General features: G+C 42.5%; 1 protein-coding gene across 5 annotated transcripts in view; it reads right to left on the bottom strand.

The window, feature by feature from the left end:
* LOC122868706 (plexin-A1-like) overlaps positions 1 to 13,488 on the bottom strand; it is a 192,745-nt gene extending 179,257 nt beyond the window's left edge. For 4 of the 5 annotated variants that reach the window (XM_044180937.1, XM_044180965.1, XM_044180956.1 and 1 more), the window contains exon 1: positions 13,341 to 13,488. The gene's annotated coding sequence lies outside the window, so the exon portion shown is untranslated. Of the gene's footprint in view, positions 1 to 13,072; positions 13,186 to 13,340 lie in introns of those variants that run through there. The other variant, XM_044180947.1, reaches the window with a different exon arrangement.
* Positions 13,489 to 23,150: the final 9,662 nt, after the last annotated feature.

Raw genomic sequence — 23,150 nt, 5'->3', positions numbered from 1 at the left:
ATAGGAGCATAAGACAGGAGACAATCACTGTCTGTCTGTCTTTACTTCCCCTGCTCCTCCCAACCATCTGTCATGCTCTCGCATTGACATTCAGGTGAGAACTGCCTTGTCTGCAGACGGCATATCTGTGTGTGTGTGTGTGTGTGTGGGGGGCTCTGCAGCTACAGTGGAAGAGGCCTGCCAAAGTTAATGGGAGGGAGACGTGGGTCTATACTGCTGTTGATGAGGTCATGTGAGTTTGGAGTGTGTGTACGTATCTCATCACTGGCGGGTCGGCTCGCTAATGTGCGCGTCTCTCTGCCTATCCGCCCTCTATCCACTCTATCTATTCATCTCCCTGCCTATACATCAATCTATCAGGGACAATTATTGGTGAAACGAGACCAGTGGTAAGTGGATGAGAGGTGACCTGCGCCATACAGCAATCAAACCCCAACCTCTCTCTCTCTCTCTCTCTCTCTCTCCCTGTCACCCACCCTTTCCCTCTCCCTCCAGCTGTGCTCTGAATAGGCCCTTAAATCACTCAGCCCAGGCCCTTTGATTGGTTGACCTCTCTGCATGATTAAACAGCCATTTTCATCACGTCCTCCATAGGAGAGTGACAAAAAGAGAAAGAGGGAGAGAGAAGGAGAGACAGACACACTGATAAAGGAGGTGAACCAAATGGGATCTCTCCACATTGATGATGACAGACATTTGGATCAGAGGAGGGAGAGACTGACTGTTCAAGTGGACATAGGTGGCATGCCACCATGCTGACCACAAAGGACAGGTATGGCACAAAGCTCAACGTGGCAGGAGAAATTACAGGCTAGGGCTGGAAGATGTAACCTAAAATCTATATCACCTACATCTCATCTTGGCTGATTTGTTGGTCAAAGGTCTGGTCAGATGTCTGGTTGTCATAGCTATTCTCAGTTTAATAATATGGAATTCAGATCATTTATAAATCATTTGCAATTTCAGTAAATTCAGGTCAGAATTATGCAGGCAAGATCAACAGAGATGGAGATGCCTCGACGGTGACTCTATCACTGTAATGTGGGTTAGCTAACAAGATATCACAGAGTCACAATCATCATTGCTGTGACCAGAGCAGACCTTAACACTAATTCCCTGAAATCACCAGTCTAGAGTGGGAGAGTTTAATTTCCTCCTCTTCCTTGAAACCAAACTTCTCGTCCGATAAAATCGCCACCCCCTCATAACATCTGTTTGGCTTCCAAATAAAAAAGCTGTATGGGTGTGGGGGCACAAGCAGCTGTTCCAATGCTGCGTTCAGTCCTTAATTAAAGTTTGGCTCAGCTTCTCAGAGTTTTTGTCATCCTTATTTCCCCACACTCTCTCTTTTCTCCCCCTGCCTTGCACAGAAGAGCTTCTCTCTAAAACAACATTATTTATTATTCTTTGGTGCGAGCTGCCTTGTTGCTGTTCTGAGTTAGCTAGTGCTGCCAAGTTCCCTCCCTCACTCCTCTGTTGTCTTCTTCTTTTCCCTCAGCCGTTTCTGGCCGAGGTGCAGGCTCTGGCATCATTTTGTTCAGATTTCTCCTATCCCGCCCTTTCACAAATCTAAATGCTCAAGGCTTTTATGTTGATGCAGCTACAAGCAGACTGGGAGACGGGCTACTTTTGAAAATGTGTCTGTGCTGTGGCCAAGTTTGACTGCAGCACTGATTGCCGAGGGCAGGATGAGGTGTGCTTCTTGAATGAGCTAAAAACAGCTTGTGCCATGTTTTTAGAAATTGCACATGTGGCAACAGCTCTGAAATCTTTCTTCTTTAGTGGTTTGGGAGAAAAAAGTAATGTATGACTGATTCTAAAATTTGTTTTGGCTTGATGATGTCTTTGGTTGGAAAATGTAACCTTTTCTACCCCGATTGTCTCTTCTAAAATTAATCATTGGTTTTATGGCATTGTTTTCAAGCTACACTCAACATTCACTGTTGCCTCAAGGGCCTGTTGGACAAATACTATCTGTCATGTGTCAGAGAGCAGGCAGAGAGAGTCTGCTGGTGCACCAGGGGCAATGTCACGCTGATCTCAAGAGCCAAATGAGGTCACACTGATAAAAATGGAGAGCCGAGCCAATCAACCTGAACAGCCACATTCCTCCACATGCAATGGAAACCAAAGAAATCATGGATCTTGGTGAGGAAGGGGGGAGGATGGCCCCAAGAGAAAGACTTGGAGAGAAAGGAAGCAACTCCTCCCAGCTGCCATGCATCAGCACATCACACCAGTCACAAGTTACACACCCCATTTAATTTGGAATGTGGTTGCCCGACAAGAGCTGAATGGTATCGCTGACGCATTCCTTCATGTTTGCTGGCTGCTTCATCACATGCTCTGCCTCCTTGTCCGCCCCAGAGAATCTACCAGCTGAGAGAACAGACTCGCTGGGGCAAACTCAAAAATAGTCAGAGACAACCGGTGAGCAACACTAAAAGATGCCCTTCACTACCCTACCTCTCTTCACGTGAGAGTTTGCATACCACTGACCTATATGACAGCTCCTGGTGAGGGGGAGAAGAAGCCAGGGTCAGAGGTCACCGATCACAACCGGAGCCATCATGGGACAGCAATGTGTAGCTCGCACTCACACCCACCTAAACGCCCCTCCCCCATGATGCAGTAGCAGCTCAGAGGTTCACCCCAAGTCGGGTAAAAAGCAAAACGAAGGCCCTGGCAATAAAACCTCCATGGCCCCACTCCACCTTTAAAGTAGGGATCAATCTAACCTTTGACCTCCCCCATCCTACCCCTCCTTCCAGTTTGGAGGCCTCCTCCTGCTCTTCTTCTATTTCTGTTTATAATCAACATCCCACCCCCTCCCCATCGGTCTGCCATTGTCTGGCCTGGAGTACTTATTCCCAGAGTCTCCCTGCTCTGCTTGCCTCTCATCTGCAGGGGGTCAAGGAGGGAGAGGCGACTTAAAAGCACCCCCGGGACTCGCACTGTTGCAGCATGGAGGTAACCCAGGTCTGCTAAAAGAATTAGGCTAAGCAGCCAACAATGTTCTGCACAACATGTTGTCGAGTGGTTTTCCCCTTAACAAGCTATGTAAGGGAGGAAAGAGAGGGAAACAGGGGTTTTATGGTCCTCAAGCACATGTTTCCACTGAGGGAGCAGAGGAAAAACAACCGGCCTTTCAGAAGCATCCCAAAACTTTTGTCTAAAGTTGTTGGAAGAAGGTTCTCCAAGGTATTCAGCAATGCCTACAAGGAGGTTGTAAGCCAAGAGAGAAGCAATGTTATGCAAAAGCTTTTAAACTAGAGGTCGATCAATAGGACATTTTACAATGTTATCTGCGGAACTTAGCTCCGATAGTGGCCAATGGCTGTGCAGCCTCTACCAGTCACGCGGGGACGTGTAGCAATCGGTGCCTTTAAGCACACACACCCCTGGCGTCACACACATATCCACCAGTCAACTCAGGGAATATCTATGCCGGCTTTTTAAACCAAAAAGGGCGCATATAGGCTACTCACCAGTGGAAGAGGCCCAGTCTGTCCTGAGGGTGATCGTCGATGAGATTACCAACCCCTGGGTATGAGCCAAAAAAGTCCGTAATTCATAGTTCACCCATTCTGCAGAATCAGATTATTCTCCAACTCCATCTTCTAAACGTGGGCCCACCATCAAACCGCCTGGCTCCCAGGCTGGCCATTCCTGGAGCCAACACCAGGACTGGTACATAACTAAAAATATTATCTTTGTCAGACTTGCACTCTGACTGGCACCCCAGCTCCTAGACAAACTGCTACAGTACATCACCTTTTTACATTCCATTATAATATCAGGCTTCTCTACTGGAATTACTGACTTTGAGGGAAAATAATGGTATTTATTGGTATTTATTACTTTGACTTAGATGTTCAGTTCAACAGTTATCCAGTTTCTAATAAAGTCAAAAATTGGGGGGGGGGGGTATTCGGCTATTGGCTTTTTCCTGCTCCAAACTAGTGTTATTATATCTGCCTTTAAAATCCACTATCAGTCGACCTCTATTTTAAACCTTATTTGAGGCCTTTTTGGATTGAGCTGCCTATGAAAGGTCAGTGTTATCATTAGGCTGCTAATGCCACTAACCTTTGGAAAGTATTTGCATTGATTTGCAGGGAGTGAGGGTAGTATTACTGGGTAACTGTAGTGCTTGTGAATAGAGAAAAGTCCCTTGTACATGTGTCTATGGTCGACATGCTATGCAGTGGCACAATGCCAACACACAATGGAGGCCAGACTCGGCGGGCTGCTCATCACTTCTCCCTCTTTAACCCTTTGAGAGGATCACAAAAGAGAGAGCTGACAAAGAGGCTGTGGAAATAAAGGGAAGTAGTAGAGGGAGGAGGTGTAGGATATTCTATGCTGCTTCAGCACTGTTTTAAGGGGGGTTTCAGACTACATTTGTTGTTTAACAACTTGAATTTGGCTCCACCATAAGCATGGGGCAATGAATGCCAGGAATCCAAACTATTTCTCAGACAAGGATATAACACTGTGATTAGGGCTGTAGAGTAAGTAGCCCTGTTCCTCTTACGAAGACTAACAGTCTTGCACTATTATTTATGTTCCAGTTTTCTTCAAAATAACATTTCTGTGGTTCTTTTGGACATCTCTTAATTTCTGTTAGAAATCATTTGTCATCAGGGTTACAGTTTAAAATACACTAATACTGCTTTCAGTCAGAGCTTAGAAGTTTTGAGCTGGCCCCAAAACCTGACAGGTCCCACTTGGCCCTGCTGTGGAAAAGTGGCTACTGAGAGTTAAACATAGGGAGGTGAGAGGCTGGGAAGTGTTCCAAAGTGATTTAGGGCTAAAGCTACTCAAAATCTACCCTTCTTTTTCAGCTGAAGTGGGATCGCATAGTGGATTTAAGAAAGCTAACAGCCTATTCTGTTACGCTGAAAAACGAAAATGTTTTTTTCCTTTATTGACTGGTTTTCTGTGAATTGTCTGCCTACATAAGACCTAACCAAACACACACGCACATACACCAAACTAGCCAGAAGCACCAGCCTCCATCTAAAGAGTACCAGGCACTCAGGGGGAAAAATGAGTGGTAAACAAAATGAATAAATGAGCACTTATCTCCATCTGGTAAACACATATGCAGGTGCTGATATCAGAGTGTGTGGTTTATGAGCCATGGAGTGCGCGTCCATGTGTGAGTGTGCACACACAAGAGAGGGAGAATGATCCTACCTGTGTCCTACACGCATATGCACATACTTTCTCAGTGTCACCACCACTGCCTTAGGGGTGATACCACCATACTGCTGACCTCACTGGAATAAGTCGCCCTTCCTTCCACTAACATGGGGCTTGTTGCTGGCTAGTCCACAGCCACAGTAAAGGGGCCAGAAAGGCAGCTAGCTGATTTATAGGCTATCCCACGGCCATGTTTTCCCTGGGCAAGTGGGTCTCTTCAAAGGCCCGCCTTCTATTAGTCTTATTTACAGGGCTGGGGAGAACAGGCCGCCTGAATTATTTAAGATTCCCCTTGATAAATACAAGTGTGTGTGTGTGTGTGTGTGTGTGTGTGTGTGTGTGTGTGTGTGTGTGTGTGTGTGTGTGTGTACATACAAGAAGGGGGAGGACAAAGGATGCAAGACAGGAATTAAGACGAGGGAGATTTTGGGGGGGGGGCCGCAATTATGAGTTGCTGCACCATTAACTTAAACTCTTCCCTGTTTCATCTACTCCACAGTGTTACCTTACATTAAACATGAGGAGTACCCATGCTCACATATGTTCAGACAGCATCCTGTATACAGTGTACACAACAGCAAATGCACACTGACGATGCACAGCTTATCTCAATGCAAATACGTGCACAGGCACACACCCACAGTGCGCTGCCTCCTCTCTCGCACAGTGGTTCTCATTAACAAGCCAAACATGCCTGAAGAGGCAGACAGACTCTAGTGAGCACGGTAAACAACCAGTAGGCTCCCTCATCTAAACTGAGACTATCTCAGCCTCAGCAACACACACTTTCTGCCGATGATACTGACAGGCTGGGCCAGATACAATCCACTCAAATATCAGCTTTTTTTTCTACTGAACCAGTGGAATTTGGTGTTCTTACTCTTGTGGTGTGTTTGAAGATTAGAGGTGTTACCTCCAGATGCTGCCACCTTCACAAGTAGTTTGTGTTTTGAATGATTTCATTTACTTAGTTATGCCAAGCAAATGAAGCCGCATTGGAAACATCTATTTTGAGGAAAAGTTGCAGTGCATGCAGAGGTCAAGCCCATCTAATAGGCTAGGCTATGAAAACGCAGCAAGCTTTCATAATGCCTGCAGCACAAGCTGGCCAAGTTTAACAGGCTGGCTTTGTCCTGTTTCTTTGCAAATGCATCACAAATAAAGAAACTGTCAGACAAGTGAATGATGAATGAACGGATGATTTGTTGCCTTTTCATCTTTACTAGTTAACAATAGCTAGCTACAGACTGCCATTCAAAGGCTACCGGCAGCTACCGGCAAATGGGTGGAATGTTTTTTAAAATGTTACTCACTGCATGAGTTGACGTTGTGAATCAATCAACAAACCTCAAATGTCAATATGACAACTTTGACCATTCCATTTGTTTTTATTGGCTCTCTTGCATGACATACGCTAAACTGCTGCTGCGGTATGGAGCAGACATTTAGTTTATAATTGTAGCTCTGTAGTTCGACTAAGTGCTGATAACAGTTTAGTATTTTATAAATTAAGAATTTTTTTATTTGATGAACATGAGCACTGATAAGTGAAAATGAATTAAATGGGTTTTATTTTTACTTATAAAAAAGCTAAATGACGGTGGGGGCAGTGGGCAAGTAAATTAATCGGCGTGTAACACTGGTAACACCGACTACTGTGGCAAGCCTAGTGAGGCCCTGACAACATCCCAACATTTTTGCCATATTTTGACATAAAAAATAATACTGTACTGTGACACCATCATATACATCAACACTGTGTAATCAAAAGAACTGTATAGCGTACTCATTGCACACTGTAATGCTCATCAGTCAACAACAATCAACAGACGAGACCAGTTTTTTTTGTTTGTTTTTTTAAAGGAGCAGATCAAATTAAATCAAATTATTAATCAAAACGATTTTCACCAAGACTGTATGTACGCAGTGTTCATCACCATAGTTTACTGTAAATGACAACATCCTGTTAAGACAAGCACAGTTCAGAAACTGCTAACAGTAATAGAGACATGGAGAGAAACCACAAATGAGCTGCTGACTATGCACCAAAATCCTTCTATGTAAGTAGAAACAAACAAGAAATGGTTAAACTACAGAGTAGTTGCATTGCATATGGTCCAATCCAAATTCTCACACATTATTAAACAGTTGATTTTTTCCTCAATAAACCCTGATAAAACCCAAGATTTTTTTAATTGAAAAAAGAAAATAATACGCCCTAACTATAATGTAACATTAAACAGCTGCCTACGGCTTCAAGGTAAATTGAATGTGGAAGAGATCTGTAACACTGTTTCCCCAAGACACGATGCTTACTTAATAGTTAGTGAGAAAGTTTCAAGACTGACCTGAGATCCATATGCAATAACAATAAGCATCTTGTAAAGTGATTTTGGAAGATCCACTCCACAGAAACTAAGCAAGAAAAAGAAATTATACAGGAATAACCAGAATAAGAGAAAGTACTAAGACCAACCTGCCTTGCCTGCTGCGCACCTTAGCAATAATTACAGATGACAGGTATAGTTGTTGTCTTATGTTACAGGAAGGAACCGTGACTTCCTGATCGATAGCAGGCCCCAGCTCATCTTCACAGGAGGAAATGCAACAAGAGAAGCCATTTTTTATGTCCATGCAAATCGGGGACCGGGGCTGCCTGTCTGAGTCAGTGTCTGAGGGGAGATGGACAGAATGCTGACAAGAGCATTAGCATGCCAGGAGGGAAACCTCATATGCTGAGGCTATGCCCACTAGCTGCGGGGGCGGTGGGATTTCAACACAAGGCCACTGGGTCAGAAGTGGAACCGGGGTCAATACTGCATCTTTGGACCATCAGGCAGAACCTTCAGGGTGACTGTAACTCAATCTCAGTGGTGACATGCCAGGGAATGAGGGTTAAATACAAGTAATGACAGTGTTTCTTTGGTTTGGACAAGAGCACACTTCACAAATTATGAGAGATTGTCAATTTGATTTTACAAGAAAATAAATTCAATGCAGTGCTGCTGTCAATAAAACAAAGTATCTGCAAAACGGTGAACAAGAATTTTCTTCATGCCCTACTTAAGTCAATCTCATCGCTCTGCTTTACATTTCAACCAAACTAATCAACAACCCTTTAAACAAAAGGAGACCATGTTAATTCTGTTCCCCAACAGGCGGCACAGACTACAGTGGAGACGGAGCTTATTTTCAATTTGCAGCCAGATTAGCAGGCATGTTTTTGATACTGTCAGAACGGCAGAGATTTTTCTATTCCAAGTTGTCTTGAGTGAGTGGCCTTTTTAGTGCCTGCTTCAAAAAGCATCCCCCGTATCCGAGCAGCTGTCACTTTCAGCAGGCACTGTGGAGGACGGAAGCGGGGGAGGGGTCCTTTGAAGGAATGGTTAAAAGTGGGCGATAAAAATAAACTGGGAGAGAGGAGAAAATTAATTATACATTACAGACAGTTCAGTTGGATGAGCACGACAGAGACAGAGAAACTAAGGCTGCTTCCCTCAAAGAAAAAAAGCCATTTTCTGGCTGAGGAAGTTTCTGCTCTGCCACAACAGTGGTCGTATTTATTTGGCTACATCTGAAGTGAGGGATGCAACAAGGAATCTTTTTTAGGAAGGTCAAGGTGTCAAACAATACAGAGCAAGCTTTCATTTCAAATTCTCCACGCTGGTGATCACTTCATGCATCCTCTCTAATTCGGGCAGTTTCCTGGGATGAAAATAAAACTGCCAGCCCTGAGTGCACCTTCCTTCTTAAAAATGTGATGAAGCTTGCAGATAGCTCAGTCTGCCTTTAAATTCCCTTCTGATTGGCACTGATGAGGGTTTATGCTACTGGCTCACCTGCAAACTCACCTCTTCATATGATCTGTAATGCACCAGCACTTTGCAGTTCAACACCGCCCACTGACTCTCAATCCCAGCTTCTTATTCGGGCCAAATGGAGGTCATTCCTATTTGAGCAGTCAGTCAAGACAGGCCCGCCAGGTATTGGTGAGTGAGTTTATTTCATATTAAGGCTTGTCGGCTGGAGAGGTGTTAGCACCATGAGAGCTGTGTGTGTGTGTGTGTGTGTGTGTGTGTGTGTGTGTGTATACGACAGGGCCTTCGGGTAGAGCCCTGCTGCTGGTCCTCTTTAGTGCGTTTTAATATTGCTGCTGCTGTGTGGCTCCTCGCCTCAGGGCGCCACACAAACCCCAGAGAAACCAAGTAAAAACACTCAAATAGAGAGAGAGGATGGGACAAGACTCAGAAAGAGATGGAGGGGTGACAACATGGAGAATGAAAACATGTGACAGAAGCGAGGAAGGAAAGATCGAAACCGAGGAAACAAAGTGAGGTGTTAAAAAAAAGAGCAAAAGACAGACAAGCGCAGACTGAATGAAAAGCACTCAGAGCAGAGCGCCAGCAACACAGCTAACCTCTTTAGCAAGACTGACACAAATGAAAACTTATGTAATAAAAACATGCCATCTCCACCGGCTATGATATGAAAGCAGATATTGCATTACAGCACCGCTGCGCCAAGGAAGCCCTCAATCACACATGGGGGAAAGACTTTCGACCATGGCGTACCCGACACTCTGACATAACCTTTGTATGGGTTTGAGGGGGGATCCTTTATCAGTAGTAGTAAATGCTTCTTCATGCGCTGAGCCAAGAAGCAGCAACAGATAGGTACTGGCAAGCTATGAAGACTAGTCATCCCAACAGAAATGTACTGGTTGAAAAACAGAAAATGGCGGAATTTTAAGACAGTTGAAAATTGTGTCAGGGAGTCCAGACAGAGAGAGAGAGAGAGACAGAGGATGATGATGGAAGAGTGAGGTAGGGCTTAATGTGCATGGTCTCTTCTGTAGAAAAAGGAAGAGCGAGATGGAGGGAGGAAAGAACCAGCTTGCAACTAGACAAAGAGTAAGAGTCCCGGAGAGAGGAGGGGAGAATGGAGAGACAGATACGAAAAATGAAAGTAAGAAAAAGGCGGAGAGAGTGGTGGTGTGGAAGGATGGAGGTAGACGCAGACAACGATGGGCTCCTGACAGGAAGAGAGAAGGGTAGAGTGAGGGAGGAAAACTGGAGGGAAAAAAGCCTGAGTGGCAGCATAAGTCTGGAGGCAGGAAGAACGGCAGAGGAGTAAGCAGAGAGAGAAGGCAAGAAGAGGAAATGCCTAAAGATGAGGTTGTCACACTGGTTTAAAATGTCGAACAGTAAGCGAAACTAGAAAGGGAGCTAGATTTTGCAGTCTAGCAACACACATACACACACACACACACACACACACACAAAAGACACTACACACTGTGAGCGTGAACACAGTCCATATATCGGCTCGCCGCATGAAAGCAATGAATCACAGTACAGTATACCCTGAAGAATACAGTTATGCACTGAAAATCCTATCACATATATAAACAATTTCAATGACCCAGTGAAGTAGTTTTTCACTCCAACTGAGAAAGTCCCATGTGAGCATTTTGGAATTTAATTCAAATCCAAAGATCCTTCATCAATATATGCAGCAAAAACAAAATATTTAGGGCCAGTCTTACAGTGCCAAGTCGCGATTCAGTTCTCACTTGAGCACAAGCTTTTCTGCTTTGTCATCCATCTACAATCTAATTAGACCTTAAATATGCGGCTCACTGAGAAGTCCAGAGGAATGCAACGGGGGGGGGGGCAGCCACAAACAGGCAGGACCAGAGGGGTGCAAAGTGCACATGTCAGCTCGAATTCCAAAGTTTGGACATCACAGATTTACCCTTCACGGCAGCAGCCAGACCAGACAGGGCAGACTTTCAAAATTCATGACACTGCTGGTCTATTGTGGGGCAGATCTGTATCATAATTAGGGAAGATTGAGGCAAATTGCTTGTAATTTTCTGGCTGGGTTGCCAGCTTTCATGTGAAATGCCATGCAAGGTCACAGTTTTGCAAAAAAATAAAAATAATTTCCCAAAGACCTCAGCTGCATAAGGTGGGAACTTTTTTTTAAATCATGAAAAGGGATAATGATCTAGGTGAGATGGCTTCTCACAGATTGTCCCTAATTCTATTGTGATTTAAGTAAGATACAAATCTATGGTTTTTTGGACAAGCACAAATATCATTATGATATATAGTTATCTCCTGGATAATCACTTTTTTTCCACAAGAGCAACCTAGAACATTTTGTCATTTCCAGACTTGTGTCAGCTAAAAAGAAAGAGTGTCACACAAAGACAGGCATCGCTGTGTGTGGTTACATTACTGCCACTCCTTGCAGTCAGTCACACACTCGTGTAAAGAAATGCTTGTTTTAACTGGACATGTTAGGTAGACTTCTGTTGTGTGGTTGGTGAGATGTCACTCTGTATGTGGTTAAATGATTTAATACTGTGACCAGGCACCACCTCTTAAACAAACACTCCTGTCCCGGTTCAAATGCCACTTCATTTACATGTGAATGCTGGTCACTGCATTGAACTGTCAATACAAAACTGCTGCTTGACTGAACTGAGGCAAAACTGGGTCATGTCACTTATGATAGCATATAAGCTTGTGTCTCATGTTGACGTTGAAGTGGTGCCACAGAAGATCTAATACACCAATCAATACCATTAGGTTTATATTAACTGTCTAATATGCACAGTAGATACACTGTAGGATTATTACTTAAATATTAAATGAATAGTGCAGTGATTTTGTGTGATAGTCTGGCCCCACTTCCCCTCCCTTTCCTCCAAAAAAAAAAGGTTAAAATTATGTCTAAGCCCTTGCTCATCTAATATGATTCATGAATACATATTTAAATTGGGCTCCAAAATGAATTCACGTAGCGTGCGGGGTCGGGGTGGGTAGTCTAATTTGGTTAACCAGGATTTGATTAAAAAACAGAACTGAGGAGAATCCGACAGAGCAATGAGAGCGTTTTCAATAGCTGACAACCAATGCGCACTCTACACACCCACAGACAGCCCTCACCACTCCATCCCTGCTCAAAAGGGGAATTCAATTGCTGTCGAATAACAAAGCTTACAAATTGCCTCTCATTCCTTAGCAGATTAACGCTCTTTTCACACTACACCAATACCATTTCTAATTATTTAAAAGCTAATAGGTGAATCGATTATTATTATTATTATTTTTTAAAGCAAGCACCACGTCCCGTCGCCCCCCCCTCTTGAGAAACACAACTCCTCCCTTAGGTCCACTTAAGAAAGCCGGGGGAAGGATGCTTTCAAATATGAAAAAATAAATAAACAAGCAGCAAACAAGCATGAAAGCTAAATGTTTAACCTGACGCCGTGCAGCCTCCTCCAGGCTCCCCGGACTATTTATCCAGGCGACAGTGAGTGTCGGCTCCGTGAATACCTGTAATTACGTATGGTGGTGGTGGTGGCATTCCTCCTCTGAGGCAATGCAACAGCCATACGCACCCTCAGCCGGAGACGCCTCCTAGCTTGTCGGTGTCACCAAACACTGGACCTGGAGGTTTCTTTTAGTAACGGTGCAACACTCCAGATATTACTGCAAAACGAAGCTTTTTCCACACCAGAAAAGTCTGTTTTTTACTGCAGCCGACGTTCTCCAACCAGCCAGAAACTCACCCCACACTGCACCAAATCCGAGGTTACTTGCAAAAGAAAAACACCAACCCGTTTTTGTTTTGTTTTTTAGTTGCAAGCGCCAGGTGCTCAGCGCGAAATAATTAAAAAAAAAAAAGAAATGTCCAAATTAAGTAAGTTAGCTAGGTAAAGCCTCGTTCGGCGCCTACAATATCCTCAGTTTTACAGTTTGGTGTGAATCAATCCGGCTGGTGGTCACACACACGCGCGCATTCACCAACACACCGCCAGCAGAAACACGAGCCTCCGCACACCAACACACACCTAATATAGCTGGATATTAGCGCTACTCTCTGCATGTCCTCTTCGTGCCTTTTCCACGGCTGGGTTTGGTTGGAGCCTCCAGCTCTTCAAACTCAAAGACATGGGGAGAAGCGTGGGGGAAACACAACGACTAAACTCACGACACGGAGCAATGGAGCGGGGGGGGGGGGAATGTAACCTAAATATTTCAGCCGGCTCCACCAAAAACTCGCTCCTTCCACACGAAAAAAAATAAAAAGCCCTGGTCCGGAGTTTTCACGCTACTTACAGATTCAGGTGATCCTGAGGCCAGATATCCTCGCCATGGTTTTAAATTCCAAAACTTGGGGACATTCCACTCTGGTCACGGAGCGGCGGTACTCTCTCTCCGGCGGCTCCCTGCGTGTGAATGGAGAGGAGAGGAGAGGAATGCAACTCCGGCTCCAACAGGAGGGAGGGGGGAGAGAGGGAGAGAGGGAGGGCGGGAGGAGGCGCCGTGCTGCTGCAGTACCTCACCGAGTCCATAGAGGACGCCCCCGGGCAGTCATATTCTCAGTTGTATTGTAATGAATGTCATGATCTGAGATGCCTGTTTGAACTTTTGTACAGTAAATAAAGTTTAGTAAAAAGTTGAAAACTTACATTAGGCACTTTTTTGTCCCTATAGGGCTAGCAAAACCCAGTTCCCTTGTCAAAATCAGGGAAAGAAGGCATTACACAAACACAAACTTGTACTGTGAGTATTGTACTGATTACTTTCATTATTTTTGTCATATTTTAGATATAATAGTACTTGACAGGTAAGAGACAGTCAGGAAATAGATTTTTTAATACATACAAAAGCCTGTGCCACATTTTGACATAGAACACCTGACACTATTTAAAAGACCTTGTGGGAGTCTCATATCCACTGTAATCCACAGAAGTGATCATTTCATTTTACACAGACGTCTGTCACCATAATGTCTACACTGTAGACCAAATTCTGAGTATTTATGCTACATTGTTAATGTCTATTACCACTCCAACTCCAACTAATCGCAAAAGTATTAAAATCATCGTTATCGCAATTGTCATCGTCATCAAAATACATTTTAACGCTCCTTTCTGACTCAAAAGTTAAATATGAATTGGACAACAGCAAAGGGAAAGTATTGTGTGGTGTTTACAGGGTGGTGGTGGGAGGGGGCAGGGTGTGACAACCAATATATGCAGGACAACTGAGTGACACTGATAGTGAGTAAACTTTAGCCTCGATGTGGTGCAGAACATTGGATTCCTGCAGGTTACATCTATAGCAGAAAACATCTGAGCTAAATTTACAGTGAAAGGTGTTTAAAATAGAAAATGCCCTGGGAGATGATGGGAGGCAGGTTGAGTTCCAAAAAAACAAGGCTGGCTCCTAATTAAATGAGGAGGCCCTGGGCCTGCCTGTCGCGTCCCATCAGCTGACACATTCACACTGACTTACTTACGCTGAGTGACACTCTGATGACAGATTTTGGATACAAATTGCGCCTGTAAGGCAATCCAGCCAACTTTTAATTCTTACTCTTTTCTTATGATATGCAACCTCAAGACAGTGAAAGTGACTTTGAAAGCTGAATTTCAATATTCATCATGCAGTCAATGAATATCAAGAGCTTAGACAAAGTGTGTTTTGGGCACTGTTCCATGATGTCTCTGCAGCGAGGAAGCTTTTGGAATAACCGAGTTATTCAAACAGGCAGCTCAGGTTACCAATTGCACTCAGGAGAGCAGAGAGCAAGATCTGGCACTAACCACACCACCTGGCCCCGTACGCTGAGTGTATGTGTTTCAGAGAGGTAGGGGGAATGTGTATATTTGATTGGGGAAGATAAAGACATTTGTGTGTGTTATGTGAATAAAAGAGCAGCTGAATTTCAGTACTTGCCAGGAAATGTCCCCTGAGTCTATCACACCACCCAGCTTTCTGTGGTTTTCAAAAGCCCACTGTCTGCCATCAGAAATGGTTGGTTTGACCATAGTAATACTAAGAGATTAGCCTCACTAAGAGACAACTGATGTTTTTTCATGATCTACCTGAATCAGAAACACGCATCGATACATTAAAAGGAACATTAAAAGAGCGAGGAGTCTTGTGATTTGTTCGCTCGCTCCACGTGAAAGCGTCTTTCGTCAGACGGACGTAACCCTTTACATGCTTGTCCCTGCATTGTTACTGCTTTCATTCACAACACAGCCATACAGGCATTTTCCCTGAAATGTTACTAAGTCTTGAGTTGGGAAATTGGAGGTACAGATTTCCCTGAATATCGATCCCTGTTCCCATTCACACGTGACCCCATGTAGGAAATGTTCCTGAACATAGTTAGTGCGGTTCACGTCTGTCCAGTTCCACTTCAGGCCTACTCTAGGTTTTCATGGGAATATTTTCGTGGAGTATGAAACACATCAGACTGAGTACAAAGTTATCCTTGTGCAAACCAGGATCAAAAGACTGTGTGTAAAATGGGCAGTTGCTTCCTTTCTGTTGAACACAGTTGTACGTTGAGTGCTTCTCAGTCTCATATTATAATAATGCTGCTTAAATTATGCTTAAATACGACACTTCTCCCTTTCTATATACCTGCCTACAGTGTACAACTAAAAGTTGTTTTGCATACAGTGCTCAGTGATGTTTTTCTAAAAGAGCCAAATTAATCTTGGCTGTCATTATTTGACTAGACAGTGCACAGGCCGAGTAGCTTGGGTTGAAAGCACAGTGAATATTAAATACATTTAAGCATGGCTGTTTGGTGGTTTGCTGCTGTTTTGCTCTCTATTTGCTTGCTGTTTTGTTTTTTCTTATTCATGCACTATTAATGGGGCCTGTGTTTGGCAAGAAGAACAAACATTTTAAGTGAGCAGAGAGATACAAGAACTGACTGATCAGAGAGAAAAGAGTCCCAGTTGTCCTTGAAAACACACACAGGATACACCAACCTGCATTTGTGCAGACACACATACATATAATTCTGCGCAAACATACTCAACGCCACTAAGTAAGGGCGTGTGCATTAATACTGTGTACCAACATACGCAGAACAAAGAAACACAGATCCATCCACAGATTCTACAGCTTGTCTATCTACACTGTCTGAATAGTAAAGAAAACAAAACACAATAGAATGCATTCATAGAGAGACCACATTAAGATGATCTCAGTCTTATGCACTGACACTGCCTTGTTTTTCTAGACACTTCCGATATAAAAGATAACTTATCAACGGATAACAATGAGCTCTAAAATCAAACAAAAAAAGCCCATGTTTTAATTCTCAAAACCTGAAAGATGATCAGTGTTTGTTCTTCACCAGTAGTCAATGCAATCTCTTTCACTGCCCATGAAACTTGATCCTTCGTACTTAAAAGCAAAAAAAAAAAAACCCACAAAAAACCCCCATCTGATCTGTGCCAATTAGGAGAAACTAATCAGATTTGAGCCAGCGGGTGAAGTGCAGGTTTGGTAGCCTTGTAACCTGAGGTGGCACAGCTCTAGCTAAACAGGTAATGAGCCATTAATTGGCTAACAACAAGATGGCTGACTGTTAGATAGCACGGTTACAGGATATCATCTGGCTAAACCTGTCTGATATGTTTGTACAGTCGCTCCAATCCCATTTCAGCTCTCAGGATCCTCGGCCATCATGGAACTGCGCCATCTGTGCACATCACTGCCTGATCAGGACAGACAGAAATGTCTTGAAATACCAGTTTGAAGCTAAAGCATACTGTCAGTCAAAATACCAAAATATGCTCTGTCTGTCGGTGCTGAGATTTAAGACAATGATAAGACGTTGTAACTGTTTGGGTAAATACCTGCAAAAATACCTTCGAGATTCCTGTTTTTCTTGATTTCTGTGACAAGATGATTCCCAGCATTTGTTTGGTATTTTCTTTCATTGTAGAGGTACTGACTTAACATACTGTTATAACAAGGAAACAATGTCCTCCGTGATGATGAAGTCCCCCTTAATGTCAGTCATTCGCTGGGTCTGTTGTTTACAGTAAGCAATATTTACATCTGTTATTACATCTGAGTTCTTCTTCCCGTGTCCTAGGCTCACTTCACCCTAGATGTATAATCCAGTCATATGTAATATGTGGGTATAATTCAGAATTATCATTTATCAACTTTCAGTGGAATATTGTGTTATTATATTTATGTTGTTAAAATGAATGATTCCAAGCTAATTGTGTTTGTTTTACATAAATGAAAAGTTTTGTCTCATGTAAAGCAACAGTGGAACACAGTTCATTGCACCGAACATCAGTTTCAGTTTCAACATTTTATTTGTGATTTTGCAGACATTTGCATTATGATACACATTGATTTTGAAGAAATATCCGTATCAATATAATGATCTCAACCATAGTGCCCGGTCCAGTCGATAGCTACAAAAAGCATTGTACATGATGAATGCACTGTAGTGGTCGGTGCATGCTATAAATATGTTTTTAATATGAACAAACAATTTCCTTTGCACCTGTAAACGTGAAATGCATGTGGAACATTCAAAAGCTTTCATGAACTGCCTCCACTGTAGGATAAATCCCTATCGTATGGTATCAGTTGTTAGCAAAGAGCAGCAAAACAGACATTTCTTATGTGCAACATGTTGCAGATTATTAATGTTAAATATGACAAAACATTAAATTCAAGCAAATGACAGAATCACATCTCCAACACATGGCTCATTAGGAAAGGTACTGATCAAACAGCAACATAAGGAGACATCAGCAAAGTCATTAGAGGATTGAGCAACCTGGAGGTGGCGTAGGTGAAAGTGTTTAAGCATTTCGACATTATGCATATGCTACATGTTTGAAATAGTAATGTCTTAAGTAAGGTGATATGAGTTAAAAATATGTCCACCTTAATTATTCATTCAGAGTGCATTTCAGTTGTGGGAAACCTTAAGAGACTCTGAAGACTTGTTCTTTAAATTGCTGCAACCTTATAGGCAGGCTCATTGGCCATGATTTAATGTGCATCTTTTCATAGACCTCAATTATCAATTAACAGTAAGTGAACACCACTGGGAATATCCTCAGTTCTGTCCACCACATTAACATCCATTAGAAGCGAATCACCTGTCTGCACTAGAGCTCCTCAGCTACCAAATGTTTTCCTCTGGGCTGCAATCTGTCATAGTGGGGGAGAAAAAGACTGGTGAGATAATAATTTGCAATTGCTCGTGAATCATTTTAAAGTGCTCACAAATCTCAAAATTAACAGCTTGGATCACACTGAATGAGTGGTAAGCCTGAAGACTGATTCTTCTAATTATGAATGTGGCAGGAGAATAGGACCACCATGAAAATACAGCAAATTTGTGACTTCATTAAGTGTTAAAAACACATGCTGGAGGTCTTGTGTAAATTTAAGAACTCCTAAGATCTTTATGATCAAAAGCTAGGTTGTATAATTGCAGTGGAAAACAGAAGTTTGTCATACCATTAAGCTATTCTACGTCAATTAGCGGCAGAAGTTTTATGATTATATAATTGCTATCAAAAGCAATAATGACTTTGATATTACATGAATCGGGCGACATGATTATAAACATGTTGTACCAAAAAGCGCACTTCGTAAGGTTACACTTCAAACATAACACCATTAATTTTCTGGGTGCTGTGTGGTGAGTCAGGCATGCTGACAGTAGGCTACTTTATGCTAAGCTAGTTAGCAGCTCTGCTTTCCCTCCCTCTGCCCACTTATTTTTAGGGAGCTTGAAAGAAGGTACCTAGATATATGGTGCGGACATTTTTTTGCCCAATCATAATTGAAATCTAGGTGAGACGAACGAAAACCTAATTAGTTACAAACAGCCTCTTTGTGTCGTCTCTGCTGCCATCAAACACTTTATGTTGCCTTTCTTTGCCGGCCTCTGATGTGTGCACCTTGGGGTGTGCATGGTAGGGAGATTAAACGTGACACATTTCATCGTGATCAAAATTACAGGAACCTGTGTCGTGACTTTCTCTTGATATTGGCATTATTTTTTTTGGTCACTTCACGGGCATGAGATTTGGAAAACAATGAGGAGGGAAGGAGAAAGAGAAGTGAAGATAGGGGACCTTTGATTTTTTCTAGATGTACAACTCATAGCTGCTTTTGTAGATGTCCTTTAAGAGTTTAGCTCACTTTAAACTGCAATCCTACTTTTCTGCTCAGTGTGTGGGCTTGAAACATTATAGCATATGGCTTAAAAATGATCACAACGCTATCCTCCTCCACAATGTCAGAAAATACTTATACCACATGCCACAGCAGTGTGGTTTGATATTGACTGAGTTCCTATTGAGATATTTTATGAAATATCTCAACAACTATTGGATGGATTGTCATGTAATTTTGTACACCGTCCCCAGGTCCTACCTGGGCCAAGTAGTCTCTGAATTTTCCTCTAGCACCACCAGCAGGTAGACATTTTCGGTCATTTCAGTTTTTAGTGAAATGTTTCCACAACAATTTGTCCAACACTTTATGACCAAATACCTGCAAAATGAATATCATTCCCTTCTGCCTCAGCTATACCTTGTGTGTAGTTCTAATTAGCAGTGTTAGCATGTTAGCATGCTAAGACACTAAACTAAAATGGTGAAGAAGGTAAACATTATACCTGCTAAACATCAGCATGTGACCGTGTCATTATGGGCATGTTAGCATGTTGATGTTAGCAATTAGCTCAACGCACCACTGTGTCAAAGTACAACCTCACAGAGCCACTAGCATGGCTGTAGACATTAATTCATTAATGATAGTGGAGTAGAATTTATGTTTATTTAAAAGCTTTATCATATATTTTATAAGGCAGAGACTGAATATGAGAGATATTTAAGCAATAAAATATTTTTCAAATGTTTTGAGAGGATTATAATGAAATCCCTTATTTGCTCTTGAATCCTTAGACCATTCTGTATGGTTTCAGACACATAAGAAGAGTTTCATCATCAGTGGTGATCTTTGATCAGCTCATCCTTTTGCATCAGGATGAATGAGACACTCCTGCTCTGGGAGACTTGATACATTTTGGTCCAGACCTTTTCCTGGGGTACCCGTGGGAGACAGTGTGTCAAAACATCTACATCTAATGACTGCCTACTTTGTCTAGCATTTTAAACTGGGGGCTTTATGCCAAGCCATTGCCCATGCCAGGATTTAGGTCTCGGTGACAGTAACAGTTTTAGTCATATCTTGGCAGGTATGCTTATGCAGAGGGTTTCTCTGAGCAGGAAGTTTGGGGTTTGGCTGATTTTGTATTAACAGGATCTGTCACCTCAGCTGGGCCCAGAGCTGAAATCAGATCTCACACACCTCTCCACCTAACAGTGACGGATGGTGTTGCCTCTTGACTACTGAGAACTTGCAGAACAACACTAAAACCCAGGACACACATTAAAGCTCATAACAAAAATATTGCACCTGTGTCTAATGACACCTGACAATTTTTCAGGTGAAAAATTGAGAATGTTTGCAATAAGGTGCTGCTGATGCTATTGCCATTTTGGAGCTTCTTTGCAATGATTAGTCACTGAGTTGAGTTCTTACAGAAAAACAAAAACAATTTATGTTGTCACAATGCTTTTCTCCTCAAATTACCTGCAGTTTCATCATCTCCCGGTAGCTGAAGCTTTTGTCATCGACAGTGTCATGGTACACAACACTGTTGCTGTGTCTTTTAGCTCCCTCCAGTACTGTAAAGCTTGGTCCCATCTTGCCCTTGACAGAGGAGCTTGTCACCCTCACACAGTAATTATACCAGAGCTGATGTCTCCTCTTTCCATTGAATTATTGAGAAGGTGGAGAGGACACAAGATCCCATGTAGTGAGAGACAGCACAGTTAACGTCCCAGTGGCCTCGGGGTAAAAAAACCCAAAATGGACGCTGTTGCAGAGAAAAAGGCCGCCTACAGATGACACTGTTGGGTTTTTGTGGTCTTAGGTCACCTAAAAAGTTATCAATCAATATTGTAAACAGTCAGTGTTGCATCTGTGATATTATTTTTAAATAAAAAATTCAACTATTTTCACTGTATCAGATACATTTTGAATTACTACTTGTCTGATAGAAGCCAAAAAATAAAAGGAACAAGCAGAAATGTAGAGGGGAGTTTTCAATTATGCACACAAGCTTCTTTGTATGTATGCAAGACTTCCAAGATAGAGTGCCAGCTTATGCAGGATGTGTTTTACACCCCTTTGGCAACTTTAAAGTACAGAAGCACAAGTGATTTCTAATCTGTGGTGCCAGTAGAAATACTGGGCCCCTTGAGAACAGCTCAACAACAGCTGTAATGCAATAAATATGAGCCATGATGAAATAAGATGGGCATTCCTGTCCTTTTAGGACTGCTAACACAAATGTCAGTACAGCAGACTTCAGCAGTCAGACTCCCCGTAGACAAGTTTTTTCATTACACAGGAAATTCTGCCATGCTTTTCTCAAAACGCAACCTGTGCTTGTGCAGTCTGCAGCTTGTGGCATCTACAGTAGATCTACATTTCATAAAATGCACAGGAACCAACCTCAGACTCACTGTATGTCTGCACACTCTGTTTCACTTGTCAGAGGAGGTGTGTTTCACAATCTAAATGGGACTTATTTTACTGCGTGAAAAGTCAGTGTGCCTGTTTGTAAAGCTGGTGTACCATTCACTGCCAGTATGTTATTGTAGCTCTAGCATTTGACTCTTGATTGCATAAATGAGTCTTTTATTTCTAATTCTATATTGAACAGCCCAAGGTCATAGAAATAATGTAGAATGTGCTCTCTAACGAGTGTTTTTTCCCCTCACTTAACATAAAGTGGCTTGGATTTTAAACTGGGGGAAAGAAATAAAAGAAAATTAATAATGGTGTGAATGAACAATCCTGCCAAGAAGATGATATTATAAGTATATGTGCTCTGAGAAACATATTACAATAGTAACCGCAGAAAAAAAATCTTCCACCTTGTTCTTGTTCACATCTCACCTCTTCACTTCTTAGTTACCATCGCACCAGGGGGGTTGTAGATCATACACGACGTTCCTTCATTCTGCCTCCTCCTCCTCTGTGTGTGGGTTATGATTTTATTTCACATTTTAAGTGAATGTTATGCTTATGAAGATACAGACTGAAGGTAAATTGAATCACTCAAAGATTGTCTGGACAAATCAACAAGTGGTGACATATTTCACAGTGCGAAACTCATGAGATGTTTGACAAGATTGTCACTGTAGCTCAAGAGAAGTGACATTTGAACTAATGAATACAAAACACAATGAGGGCTTTGTGGTGTATTCTATGCAATAAGAACTGAAATGTCTGAAACGCTCAATCATTTCTGATCATTTCAGCATTTCTCACACCCAGCCACTCAAGCTTTAAATGACACATTTTATGAAAACATTTTGTGGTTAGGAGAATCTTGTTTTCCTTCTTCTGAGGGGGTCACACAATGTCACACTCAGTGTTTCTTATGTAATCCACAAGGGGGCTTACATAATCTACTCTATGGTAAGACCTTGAGGTTTCTGTGGGATTATGCTTGAGGACTTGATGTTATTTGTTTACCTGAGAATTTTTCAGTATTTCTGTAGACACACACACATACACAGAAGAATTTACACATGGGAAAAAAATAAAAATGTTCTCCTTTTCACTCCAAGCTGTCTTCCACACAGGAACCCATTACACAGAGAAAAGGTGACATGTAGGAGTAGCACAGGATGGCTGGCCTCAGTTCAGTGCCTCCATCTCCACCCCTGACAGAGCAGTGAATGGCTCTTACTCACAGCTGTCCTAGACTCAGTCAGCCAAGCACAGCTCAAACCTGGAAAACAACACGATATGCTAGGATGCTAAGATGCGCCTGGCAGTGCAATTTTCCTTCTGGAGGAGATAGAGGGACAGGAAGCTATTTAAATGCTAAACAATGCGACCTGTTGGCGTTAGCACAGACAGCTTCCTGATGACTTCCTGGTTGGATCGGTCATACAGGATGCGATGCGTGAGGCCATATGAGGAAAGTGGGGAAATCTTATGAGGTTACATGGCTGATGGTCCACACACAGGGCCATTTTATTG

Source organism: Siniperca chuatsi, linkage group LG2 (genome assembly GCF_020085105.1).
Source record: "Siniperca chuatsi isolate FFG_IHB_CAS linkage group LG2, ASM2008510v1, whole genome shotgun sequence".
In the NCBI taxonomy this organism is placed as follows: domain Eukaryota; kingdom Metazoa; phylum Chordata; class Actinopteri; order Centrarchiformes; family Sinipercidae; genus Siniperca; species Siniperca chuatsi.
This window is presented reverse-complemented; position numbering and strand designations above follow the sequence as displayed.